Below are 14,194 nucleotides of genomic sequence, written 5' to 3' on the forward strand. Positions count from 1 at the left end.
GCACTACATGGATAAGACTGGAGGATTCCGAATATGACAAAAAAAGTCAAAAACAAGATCAACGAACATTCTTTATGTAAAAGAAAATCCGTATTATAACTGACATCTTGAGTAAAAATTCTAAATTTTTTAACTAGCTTCGGTAAGATTGGTTGCCAAAGATATATTTCTGATACAGTATACTTGTTTTTTTGTCGGTAGAGTGTGAATATCTAAATCCGATATGTTATATTTAAGTGATTTTCAACTTTCTAAATATTCTCTTATATTACAATTTTTTTAATTCTATCTCTATTCAATGTTCTTATTTTTTTCTCTCAGAAAAACGTAATTCAATATTTTATTTATATTTTAAAACCCACACAATCAATCAGAACATTTCCATTTTTAAATAGTTTTCCATACACAGTAAACCACAATCTCTCACTTTTAGTAAGATATTCAAGAATGCGTCTAGTTTTCCATGTACATTCCATTTGTATTTTCCTACGTGTGCTTGTTTTATTATTATTTTTTCTTCTGCTTGGCACTTCGGACAACACCGGACTGCAGCTTTTTTACTTCACAAAAGATCGAGGCGATGATAAAAATCTGTTAAAATTTTACGTGGAGTTATCAACGATGGCATACCGATTTAACATAAAGAATCAAGTTTTACACTTTAAACCAACTCCACGCTTCCAAAACTTAGAAAAAAACCTTACATTGAATAAATGAAACATCTAATTATACGATAAATAAACTGAACTTTTTAAGTACAAAGACGTTGCAAAATATCAGTCGCTCGACATGACATTGAAACTGTTTGCTCGTTAGCTAAGCACATTAGCCAGAAAAGCGTTAGATTGTGCTTGTTGCTGATTGCCTATACCTTCAATCAATTGACATTTTTTGCAAGATACTAGTATTTCAGTTATAGAGTTTGGACAACTCATAAGAAATTTAAGATGGTCATTCAAACCACTAAGCGCAGTAACCATCTACTTCTACGTCATTTGGTGTCTGGTGGAGAGTTGTCTCATTTGCAATCATACCAGTCAACATCTTATTTTTTATAGCATCGATCACCTTTTAATAATACACTGTTTTAGAATCTAAAGCATTATGGGTATTTCATTGTGTTTACATAAAACTGCAAAAATAACGTTGCGCCATTGGTTGAATATTCATTGGTTAAGACGTTGTTAACCAATAAGAAGGTTTTGGTGTACATATTTGAATATATTACCCAAAATGCATTAGATTCTATAACGATGAATTGTGGTACCCTTCAATCATTCTTTTCTTTTGTTGTTTTATTTAGTGTTTTTTTTTCTACGAGTACAGATCAAATGAGTAATTTTTCATTGTTTTTTTTAAGTTGTATCTTTTTCCTCTCACGTCATTATCCCAAATTGGAAAGAGAAATGGGGAGGGAAGTTGAGCACTAAAATATGTCTAACCTGATCTTCCTTCTATAAATATATTTCCAATCCCTTATGCCCATTATCTGTCCACCTTTGTGTGTCCATTATCTGTCCATCTTTGTGTGTCCATTATCTGTCCACCTTTGTGTGTCCATTTTTTAGTAATGGATAGGAAGGGACATTGTGTATTTATTCAAGACACAGAATCTCTAAAAGCCCTTGAATAACCCAGAGGCAAAGAACAAGTTGCTTTTATTGCTGTTCTTCATCTTAAAGTATCAATGTAGCCTTCAACTTTGGTAAATGCTCTCACCTCACTTCGAGTTCAAGACAACCTCTAAAACCGGTTTGAGCTACGATTAGTACTTTAATGCTAGATGTGCTAAGTTACAATAAGAATTATCCTGGCACTTCAAACGAAAAGAAAACTAATTTTCATTTCTGAATAACATATTAACATTACCTTATAAATGGTTTTTATATAACATTAGACACTGCCATAATTGACTGAGTTTTCAACTGAGAAATGAGAAAATTGTTTAAAAATTAATAGAAAAATACATTTGGGAATCCATAATGTACAGAAAAAAATACACGAGAAGGAACTGTATGAGTTCAGATTTTGATCAGTTGATTTGTCGGGATTGTAATGGTATTATCACCATGAAAAGGGTCTCATATCATGTCAATACAAAAGAGAATAATAAATTTGTCACGAAACTTGTCTTATGGTATCTCTAAATTTTCCCCGATTTCATTATGTCTGAACATCAGAGAATCCAAATATTTTTCTTTGACGTCAACTTTTACCGGACTATTTTCGACTGCTGTAGTAAATGATGGAATATGTAAGAAAATATTGGTTTTTTTTTTAAATCTAATTTTCAAATTGCTGTTAAATTGAAGCAGTTGTATTCAGATGATTGGGATCGAGGTTCCTAGAGTATAACATACTATATGAAGACTAGTGTAGAGTATAAGGTCTGGCTCAATGTGACACGTGTGTATCATTTTCAAAAAGATTTTCCATTGTTGTTTTTCATTTTCTACTTCACCAAAATTTTCTCAAATTTGATCGTCTTTAACAAATATATAGAATATTAAATAACAATTTGCAACTTTACATATTTAAATTTAATATTGAAAGGACACAAGGAATGTTAAACGAAGGAATCCAAAAGCATGTAATGTAAGATTAGTCTTGAAATGTTTAATATCAATGTGTTAAGCACAAAGCTGAATTTTATAGACTTAAATGAAATATTTTTGGAGATTAACTTATCAGCATGGTTATGTTAATTTGATGATAGGCGATTTAGAAATCAGAACAAAAATATTTAGTGATATATTCGAGACAAGATACTGGTGTTACTTCGAAAAAAAACACGTGCTATACCTATTCTAAAACATGTTTCAGTATTAATATAAAAATGTACTGTTAGCATGCAATATATAAAAAAAAAAGCTTATTTTATTCTCTTTTTTTTAAATTATGCAGTGCGATGATATATTCATGAGAAATAATAGTCAAAAGCTCGTAAAATTTTAATAAGTGTCCTGTCCCGCGTAACATTTTGCATGATGCTGTTCGATATGAAACGAGTGTGGTGGATTCTTTTTTCTTCTGAAAAATTGCTTATTTTGTTTCCCCGTACATGGACGTCATAACACCTTCATAACGCAATATACGCTTTCCCTTCAAAAGCGGTTTGAGTCGAAAAATATGGGAATCAGATGACGCACGAAGTGTGTCCCGTATCAGTTAATGTTGTGAAATTTAACGTTATATGAGATTTAAAGATACAATTGCTATTCAGAAAATGATCGCAAGCATGATATATTTATACCAAAAAATGTACATTTACTATACTTTTTCTCACTTTGAAAATTCAAACGAAACTTGTGTTACGAAATTTGTATGTAAAATATATGGATGTCCACAGAATTCTCCCCTTAACACAAAATGTACGTTAATACATTACATGTGTATTCTGAGTGCCAGAAAACTTGCATTCAACAAGATTTATGAATCAAATTTGCGCAAGATTTGAAAAGTACAAATGCTAAATTAAGTATTGGTACATGTATGTTGATAGTGCGCTGCAGAATAAAAATGATCTTTATAAGCAGTTGTGTCCGATCCAATGTCCCCCGGCCTAATTTTTAACGTTTTGAACGTCGAGACACGTGAATACTAGTATACATAACGCACTGGTATTTATACAAATAAATTACTTGCAAAAAACTTTCTAAATTCAGGAAAATTAAAACAATGACTACACTCATGTTTTGCATGTGATGTTTGTGTCGAAACAACTGCTGAGTATGCTTAAATTAATTCAAAGTTTGTATAATTCGTATTCACACAATGGGAAGGCCGGTAAGCAATGAAGCTGGTCCGGAAGACGAACAAATTGAAGAAGCAGCTCCATCGTTGAAATCCCGAGTGTCCGTCGGTTCTTTAGTTTCCGTGTTGACTGACGAGTTTGCCTTAAATGCAAACTTGTAACAAGTAAAACGGCCATTATACTTGTTGCATCTATTGCTTTTATCTGTTCCTAAATTATAGCAAACATTTTTTTTTTACCAGAATCATAAAATTTAGACACTTTAGGAAACTTTAAGTCTAAATGATTACATGTAGATCATAACCAAAAGCCTGTAAAAAACCAAATCATAATTCAAATACTATACAATTACTTTGTTAAGAGAAAGAAACGTTAGACAAATGTTCTCCAGAAAATCTAAAATCTAAAAAAAAAAAAAAAACGGCGTAAGCGTGTTACGATAAGTGACACCAGGCCTTACGGTCATAAAAATTTCGAGCACGATTTTCGTACTCAGACTCAGAAATCAACCAATCAAAATCCTGGATTTGGTGTTTCGAGTACAAATTTTGTACTCCGAGTACTGAGTAAAGTTTTATGACTGAGAGCCCAGTATCTTGCGACTTCTCTATTAAGCTTTGTTAACATTTTAAAAGTCGTATGAATACGAGATCTGCTTAATACTCATGACTTCACTTTGAAATTTGCAATTATGGTTTAATCTAAAGAGGTAGGACAATTGTCCCCTGAAATTATTACCAATTTCAAAAAGTGTTTTAAAGATGGCTCAAAACTTCCAATTGAAGAATTGGCAACGCGTAAGCTACGTCTGATTGTTCGTATTTAGTTATGGATGTCCTCCGATGCAATGTTTGGCAAACAAGAGCAAAATTTGTAATTTAACAGTAAAGTCCTCACCAGCAAATAGCATCTATCAGCTGAATATTTTTTTATTTCATAAATATAACTTAACTTGTTTTCATCTAGGTTTCATCAACTTTTATGTTTTGACCAAGTGAGTGAAACGATTTAACTTTAAGGTAAATTTGCCATACTTCTCTTTCGATGAATGTGGTGATTTATACAAAACTCTATTTTTTTCATTTATAACCCTAATGGTTGTCGGGCTTCAGTTCACTCATGTCGTTGAATATCAACCATAATAAAAAATTTGAACCTTTACGCGATTGAGCGCAGCAAACGAGCAAAAACGTATTATATGGTGTCGAGTTTTGTATTTTATGATATAAATGCAGAAATAAAGATAATCTGTATATCGTATCAATTTTTCCTAACCTAGATAGTTTTACGATTTATTGTCTTAACGAAAATAAGCTCTGCGGGCACATATATTGTGGCGCCGCTGATAACTTCTCACACACATTGTAACGTCGCTGATAAGTTCTCCCCACACATTGTGACGTGGTTGATAACCTCTCCTCATATGTTGTAACTTCGCTGATAAGTTTTTCCCCCACATTGTGACGTCGCTGATAACTTCTCCTCATATATTGTAACGTCGCTGATAAGTTCTCCCCACGCATTATGACGTGGTTGATAACCTCTCCTCATATATTGTAACGTCGCTGATAAGTTCTCCCCACGCATTATGACGTGGTTGATAACCTCTCCTCATATATTGTAACGTCGCTGATAAGTTCTCCTCACATTTTGTGACGTCGCTGACAACTTCTCCTCATATATTGTAACTTCTCTGATAAGTTCTCCTCACACATTGTGACTTCGCTGATAACTCCTTTTCATACATTGTGACGTCTCAAAGCCGTGATAAGATAATTTCGTACATGTAGCGACTGGGTAGGGTGAAACATGTATAGGCAGAGGGAAGTACGATAAACGAATGTTACCTATATGTTTATCACTTTCATTATAAAACTCATACCGTCACTGATAATGTAAGAAGTTAATCGCCATTATGGTAAATTTGTAAGAATCGTCCATTTTGTCATTATCTCATTAAATAAAACATTTAGAAAATTCATCAACAGTACAAAAACGAAGTTAATGAGTTTTAAATGAGGCGAAAATTTATTGAAACCCTATCTTTTGTTTCGAGTCTAGTGTAAAAATTGACATTAAATATTTCGTTTGATATCGTTTATTCTGCAGTTTACCGATATTATGACAATATTTTCAATATATTTATTTAAGCTCTAATCAAACATTCGGCTACGATATCGTCCTTTATGACCTTTAATCCTGCTAAGAATTTTGCAATAACTGCTGAATAACAACCAGTATGAATCGTTTAAGGAACAAAACACAGTAAATATATTAAATACAATTTAACGAATGAAGTGAAGAAGGTCCATTATTTATGGAAATTGTAGGCAAGTTAATACATTTCAAACAAATATCCGTGTTAGTATAAACGCAGAGATGAAAAATTCTTGCTACCTGGTCACACAATATTCAAATTTAAAGTGTTTAAGATTTAATATGGTTCCACGGTTTATCCACTCGGTTAATCTGGGTTTTATGATTCATTTATGCAATAAATATATTAAAACGGCAGATAAAGAAACGATTTCCGCATGGTCAGTTCATCACTGGGTGATCGTAGAATCTAGCAATTTAATGAGTCACGAATATGATTTCTATTATTATTTTAATTTTTACTAGTTGACCTTGTTTTTCATACTGCACCGATGTTGAATGGATTATAGTAAATTAATAAATTTCGTGTGGTTATCAGGTCATCTTTATTAAGTGAATAGAAAGGACATGTGATCCCTCCTCTGACCTTCCTCTGTTGCTCCACCTAAATACCAGTTAGCATTTAGTCAGCAAATCTTTTAAGCATTTTGACCACCATGCACCGGAAACCGCAGAACTTTTGGTTTACTATACGACATATACAATGAGGGATTTTTCACTCCGTTTACTGTGACTGGATTAGGATTGTAATATATACCGGATGTGCAACCATCTTGTTTACGTTTCTGCAATCAAACACGACTATCATTGTTGAAACCTTGAACAAATTAATTAATCAAAAAACATTTATTCATATTTTTTTTTGTTCGATTGCCGTATCATAGACATATCCCACACATTTTGCCTTATTCAAATTCTTAAATGACGACATTTTACTGTATTTCAGTAACAAACATTTCTTTCTAAAGACTTATACTGAACGACGCGTCCTTTCAGGCAAATTCAAGATTAATCATATCACTTACAATAAGATGGAACTGTGTTAAAACACTATGCTTTTGAAAGTTACTACGAATTAAAAGGATTATTTCCTTTTCTAACGTGATAACTACTGCACAAAATGTTACCGGAAATTGAATGATATTTTTAATGGTTAGGCAGTTTAAGAAATTTTCTGCTTAACGTCGGAAACCGGAAATTGACTATAAAGCAGGACGAACCGCTGGCCGTCATTTAAACTTAAACAATGCTATTTTACACGCTTACATGGCCATAGATAAGGACATGTTGGTCAATTATGTATTATAGTTATTATTGTGTGTTAACACGATAGGGTAACGAAGCTGTCTATTTCCGGTGGTGTAAGTAGCAAGTACATTCATCCGTGTAAATATTGAAAATATCATGACTTACGTTATTTGGAAAAGAAAACGGAGAAAGTTCCCTTATTTTTCATTCTGTAAGTTTGATTTTTTTTAAACTGATTAATCTTAATTATTCATTCTAATGAATTCATTTGTTAATATGATGAGAAAGAGAGAGACGTGTTTTCTCTCTCTCTGTCCATCTTTGTTTTTTAATTGCAGTTGTTCTGTTATGTTATGTAAAATTTGCCTGTCTAATTCACATTTGTTTTTTTGGTTGACCATACACAGTGAATAATTGGCAAACTAAAAAATACAACGCGAATTAAAACAGGTGTGTGGTAAACGTCAACGAGACAATAACCTAACAACACATATATCAGACTTCTACATACAGGTCAGCATACGATTTTCAAGAATTATAGATAAGCGTCGGCGCAACATTTAAAGCTCTAACATTGCATATTCCTCATGAATTAATTGGGCCAACTATCTTCCATTAACACCAGATTCTTTAAAGATGTCCAGTGTCAAGCTAGAATACATTTGTCATTTCAAAAAATAGTTCAGGTACATTTATAGAATAGCTCTTTGTCACAGTTGCACTCACGTCTACAGCATCAATTGCTCATTAATAAACAGTATATATATATTGAAAAAAAAACGTTCAAACCTATGATTGCGTTGGATATTTTTTAGAATTTAGGATAGACTCTTGAATTTTAAAGAGTCGAAATAGGATGAACGGATCATATTAACCCGAAGGAAAATATAATCCAATCCCAAACGAAGAAATATAAACAAGTCTAAATTGAAAACAACGTTCAAACCTATGATTGCGTTGGATAAAAACCGCAATTTTTATACGTGTGCATGTAAAACAAATTTCTTGATAGAGGGGTATAAATACAGCACAAACAACATTTTCCAAAAGACCAAAAAAGTGAAAAGTATATTTTAACAAATCGCATTTGACTAACAGGTCGAACAACTGATGTTCTTACTGAAACCCTGCTGACTGCCATTGACGATTGCCAAATAAATTCATCACGAGATGTAACATAGATCTTAATTATTAATTTAATACCAAACAGAAAACAATAAACTTGCGGAGAATATGGTATACCGCAAACATGAGGTGCAAAAATTTGTACACCATATCCGGATTTCGACAATTAATGTCTCTTCAGTGATGTTAGGGATCGAAACGGTATTTGGAAGGCTATATAATTTACCTCAATTTAGGATAGACTCTTGAATTTTAAAGAGTCGAAATAGGATGAACAGATCATATTAACCCGATGGAAAATATAATACAATCCCAAACGAAAAAATATAAACAAGTCTAAATTGAAAACAACGTTCAAACCTATGATTGCGTTGGATAAAGACCGCAATTTTTATACGTGTGCATGTAAAACAAATTTCTTGGTAGAAGGGTCTAAATACAGCACAAACAACATTTTCCAAAAGAATAGATAAATATAGACAGCAGCACTTGCTATTCAATTAAGCAGTTTATATATACATAGCACCACTTCCTAGTCAATTAACAGTTTATATATACATAGCACCACGTGCTAGTCAATTAATAGTTTATATATACATAGCACCACTTGCTAGTCAATTAACTGAGTTTATATATAGACAGTTATTTCGGGAGTATTTTGTTTATGAATCATGAATAAATGTGCAACCTGAAATTTAATAATATTTTATTTACACCATTTTTTCCTTGTGGCCATTTTTGTTCACGAACCACTTACCATGAGTTCGGCAATATGTGAACAATTATGAATCTGTGTATCTTAAAATTGTTGAAAAAAAAATCCCATTCGCACGGAAGCCGGTTAGTGTCAGGTTGGAGTTTTATTTTTAAGTCGTTATAACGACTTAGCTAACTTGTTATAACGACATAGCTAAGTTGTTATAACGACTTAGCATATTTATCTTGTTATAACAACTTAGCTAACTTGTTTTAACGACTTAGCTTACTTGTTTAAACAACTTAGCTAACTTGTTTAAACAACTTAGCTAAGTTGTTATAACGACTTAACTAATCTAACTCGTTATAACAACTTAGCTAACTCGTGGAGTTTGCCACAGTTGAACTGTTTTCGGTTATGGTAAATAGATCTTGAACCGACTCAACTGGATTGTTTACGTTTATATTTACATTGAAATTATTAAGGTTCAATATCAAAACCTTTTAATACATGTATCCTATCTTCCTTTGAAAATGTTAACTCACGTGAAATTCACGTGAACAATTTTGGCCTGTGCGCTACACAAAAAATCATTAACTTTGCATTGTCATACAATCGTGTTATTCTGAGTTCAACATTGACGTAAAACAACTTTAAATTGGTACAATATATAGTTAATTCAACGTTTTTTTTTTATTTCGAATTGGATGATATCATAAACCACAACGAATTTGTTTGTACCTTTAATGTAATACACAGAGTGTTGTCAGATCATTGTAAGCAAAGCTTGGACACAGGATCTATTCTATACATACAGAGTGTTGTCAGATCATTGTAAGCAAAGCTTGGACACAGGATCTATTCTATACATACAGAGTGTTGTCAGATCATTGTAAGCAAAGCTTGGACACAGGATCTATTCTATACATACAGAGTGTTGTCAGATCATTGTAAGCAAAGCTTGGACACAGGATCTATTCTATACATACAGAGTGTTGTCAGATCATTGTAAGCAAAGCTTGGACACAGGATCTATTCTATACATACAGAGTGTTGTCAGATCATTGTAAGCAAAGCTTGGACACAGGATCTATTCTATATATATACAGATTGATTTTGAAATATTCTTTTTTAAATAAAAATGCTCAATATTCTCCAAATTTGACTAAAACGATATGAGTAATATCTAATCATATGATATTAAAATGTACAGACAGTTGCACTAGAATTTCACAGTATATATATTTGACATTTATCGAGTCTAACCACGCAGTAGAAATATTGTTATTATGCTTGACTAGTGATATTTACACCGAATATTATGTTTATAATCATAATTTCAATTATGTATGGAGAGATTGATAGGGTTTATTTAGATGCAGTTCAATAGGAGACAAGTTACTAGCAAAAATACATACAGACATGGTAAAGATTAGTACAGTGCACAAACGTCATGCAATTGAAGTGAAGGGATTCAATACACAACATGTTTTCTTGTGATTTGGCTTGATGGAAATAAACAATCAACACAGCCAAACCAGATACATATAATGCAATTGTACTATATTTCTCTGGCTAAACGACACACATTATTTTTTTTATTTTCTTTATATCCATTGCATTCTTTTAATTGTTGTCAACTCTAGTGTCCTTTTTGATCTTATACGATATCAGTCCATTCTAATCCATGAATAAAAGGAGATATGGGGCATATGTCAATGAGTCAACAGGCAGACGACACATGTTACTGTACGATATCCAATTTTCAACAATATACAGGAGCTATATATTCCTAGCTTTAAATCTTCTCGAGTCTGTGGAAGTTTTGAATAAATTAAAACACAGACTATCAAAGATCTGACATCAACACCAATATTTCCAAATAAAAAAAACATTTAAATTTGACTTTAGACAAACGCTGACGAGTTTCCCGACTTAGAACAGGCACATGAATTTTTTCAACAAATCTTCACGATTAAGAACATTTATATATACGTATTGTTATGTTCCTTTTATTTATTAATAATTCCTTCACAGTTTTGACTGCTGGATCCCAATTATTGTCACATTAACCTATTATGTCTGTTTGGGTTGCTCACCAAATTCTGTCAATATAACGGAACTAAAAACATGCATATTTCATAGGAAAGAGAAAATGACAAAGAGAGGAAGAAATAATAAAAGAATGAAAGATAAGAGTAGCGACACTAAATACCCCAAGGTATAGAAGTGAAATCAAAATGTAAAATATCGATATTACAAAACAAGACCGAGACAATGACGGCACAAATGACAAATGCATGTATTAACAGACAAAACACTCAACAATTTAAGTATATTATTTCATTTTAAAACCCATTTCCATATTTTTGTGAAGTGCTTTTAAGAGTCAAAGAGATAAACTATGGGAACTACATTGTTATAGAAAGAGATTTTCTCTCTCTCTCTCTCTCTGCTTTATCTATCAATCTTTTTTTCTCTTAGTATCTTCATGTATGTGTCTTTCTGTGCGTTTTAAAATTCCGATTTAATTAATGATATTTACCTTTGAGTGCATCTAATATAAATTGAAAGATGTAAACGATAAGCATAATAGTTTCGTACAGATAAAAAGACGTTCCATTATAAAATAAATTTGTTTATCTTGACAGATTTCATGAATTTAAGAATAAATGCCAATTACGAGTCATCTTCGTCATTACTGCTTTGCCCTTTAATCATTGTTTTCCTATTAATTATTCACTTGCAGTAAGAATACAATTAAATTATCAATTATCTTTCATGGTACGAACACAAGCCTAAGCATCTATATTATACAAACTAATGATCTAAATCACTAACCATTAAACTTTTATGTATAACACTTATCGTATATGTTCCAGTGTTCGCTCTTTAGTATTAGCAATTCTTCAACCGTTTAAAACTTCGTTAACACCACCATACATAATGTGAAACAGCATATTAATATTTAACAGCTCATATCTGGTGACATTTTGTGATTTTCCGACTCGGTAGACATTGTACTCACAAGGGACTAACGGTTTACGTACTTTTTATGTTTGAGAGAAAGAAACAAATGTTATGTTTTATAAATTATGAAACAGGTTATCAATTTGTTTTAAAAGAAAATCGAGAAGTCATTTGATAAGCGAACCATATCTGAAGAAAAAGGTAGCAGAAATTTGAAACACACAAGTTAACAAATTCGCATTGTATCAAGTTTTTTGAACGGTTATCATGGTTATAATGTTAATATTTTAGAAGTGCTTATCAGATCAGACTGTTACTCACATAGAGATGGTGGACAGGTGGGAGTTTTGCAGAAATTATACAGAACTAAAACGAAAAATAAATAGTGATAAGTGACAATGAGGGGAAGAAAGTGGAAGTGAGGGAGAAGAGATGGAAAATTACTGCATTATGTGTAGCTGTGATTTCCATAGTTTTTTTTTCAATGCTAGTAACTGTGATTTTCAGCCGTACAGCAAATACCTGATTTGTTCGTTAAAACCCCGGATTTATTATCCGAGAATCAAGAGGAGATAATTTCTGAGAAAGCCGTCAACGGACGTCGCTGCGCAGAAAAATAATTCCCCGCGGAAGACAACCCGGTAGGAAATCGTGAATTTCTGAAATTTTAAGAAACCAAACGTATCATGAGCGGTATACATGATATCATGAGTTTTAAAATTATTTGAAAAATATAAGAAGTCAAAGTAATGTATCGTTGAAAAAGAAATCCAAGTCATTAATTTTCAGTCTTCGGAACCGCCATTTTTCAACTTCGATGTCATTGACAAATTTTCTGCTCGGGACGAATTGACACAGGCCTGGTTTACCTAGGAAAATAAATATGACTGGTTTATTTTGATAAACTGGAACATGGAGAACAGAACTGGTGTGGTCACATGACGTTACCATTCGTTGTTTACACACGAGCACAATTTCAGTATACATCACAATATGGTAAGGCCGCGCAGGGACTCCCTATTATTTTATGTGAAAACTGCTCTGCTCTTGACCAAGACAGCTCAGAAATATGACCAACTTGTCACAGAGGAAAAGACAGTCAATATGTCATTGAAATGTATAAAATCTGTTATTTTTTTGTGATTTATTTTCCCTTTTCATGCCTTAATAAAAATCACACAGATATTCCGAATTCAACACCTTATGCATATAAGAATATGTATATAAACCTCCCAATAATATCCATAAATCAGTGCATTCTTTTTTGGGAAGTCCAGGTGTAAATTATTGTGCATGTCATGATTTGTCCTAATGACATGTCACCAGTGTAAACATCCTTAGATCTGATATATCATAGATAAAAGACAGAGGACAAACAGTTTGAACAGAGTCAGATCTTTATTTAGTAGCTTACAGATGTAGATGCAAAAGAATGAAAATGATATCACATTGTTGAACCTGCATCCAGTTTACTAAGTTAATCCCAATATATGATGATTTAGTACATTTTATGTTTACTATTGTTTAGCTGCATGTACAAATGTACCTGCATTTGATGAGGGGTGGACAGCTTTTGTGGGAAGTAGGGGGCAGGAGGTGGGAGACAAAAAATAGGTGAGAGAGAAAAAAAGATTCTAAAAGTGGGAGGTGGGAGATAGGGGCGGGAGGTGGGAGAAGGGTACCCCCTGTCCACCCCCTCTTTGGTGAGGATTTATATATCAGGTCAACATGGTGTATTGTTCTTTAATTCTTCAGTATATTTAAGTATATGCAACCAGAGATGGTTTTATATCTCTCTTATGGTACAATTAACACTTGAAAAAGCTTTCCATACCAATTATATAATTATTTTTCACACCCCATGGCCCTGTTTTATGTTGTGATTTTATTTTAATTTGATTACAATACATAAATTTATATCCACTAAAAGATACAAAATTACATATTATAAGTGAAATGCTATTTTCAGGTTTTTTACTGTATGTAGGCATTTTACTTTATCATGTTTATTGCAGTTTTGCAATATTTAGTTATTTGATATACATGATTGGGGATTGGGTTTTAAGTTGACAAATACTTAGTAGTTGTAACACCCAGAATACATCCTGATACTCTTGGCATTGACAATAACTGTTATTGCATATATATGTACACATGTTCTATAATAAAGTAACTTGACATTTCTGTTGGAGCCTGAAAGTGCTTATTTTTTTATATTTGTATACTCAGAAACACATGGTATC

This window comes from Mytilus californianus, unplaced genomic scaffold (assembly GCF_021869535.1).
Source record: "Mytilus californianus isolate M0D057914Y unplaced genomic scaffold, xbMytCali1.0.p SCAF_2, whole genome shotgun sequence".
Lineage (NCBI taxonomy): Eukaryota > Metazoa > Mollusca > Bivalvia > Mytilida > Mytilidae > Mytilus > Mytilus californianus.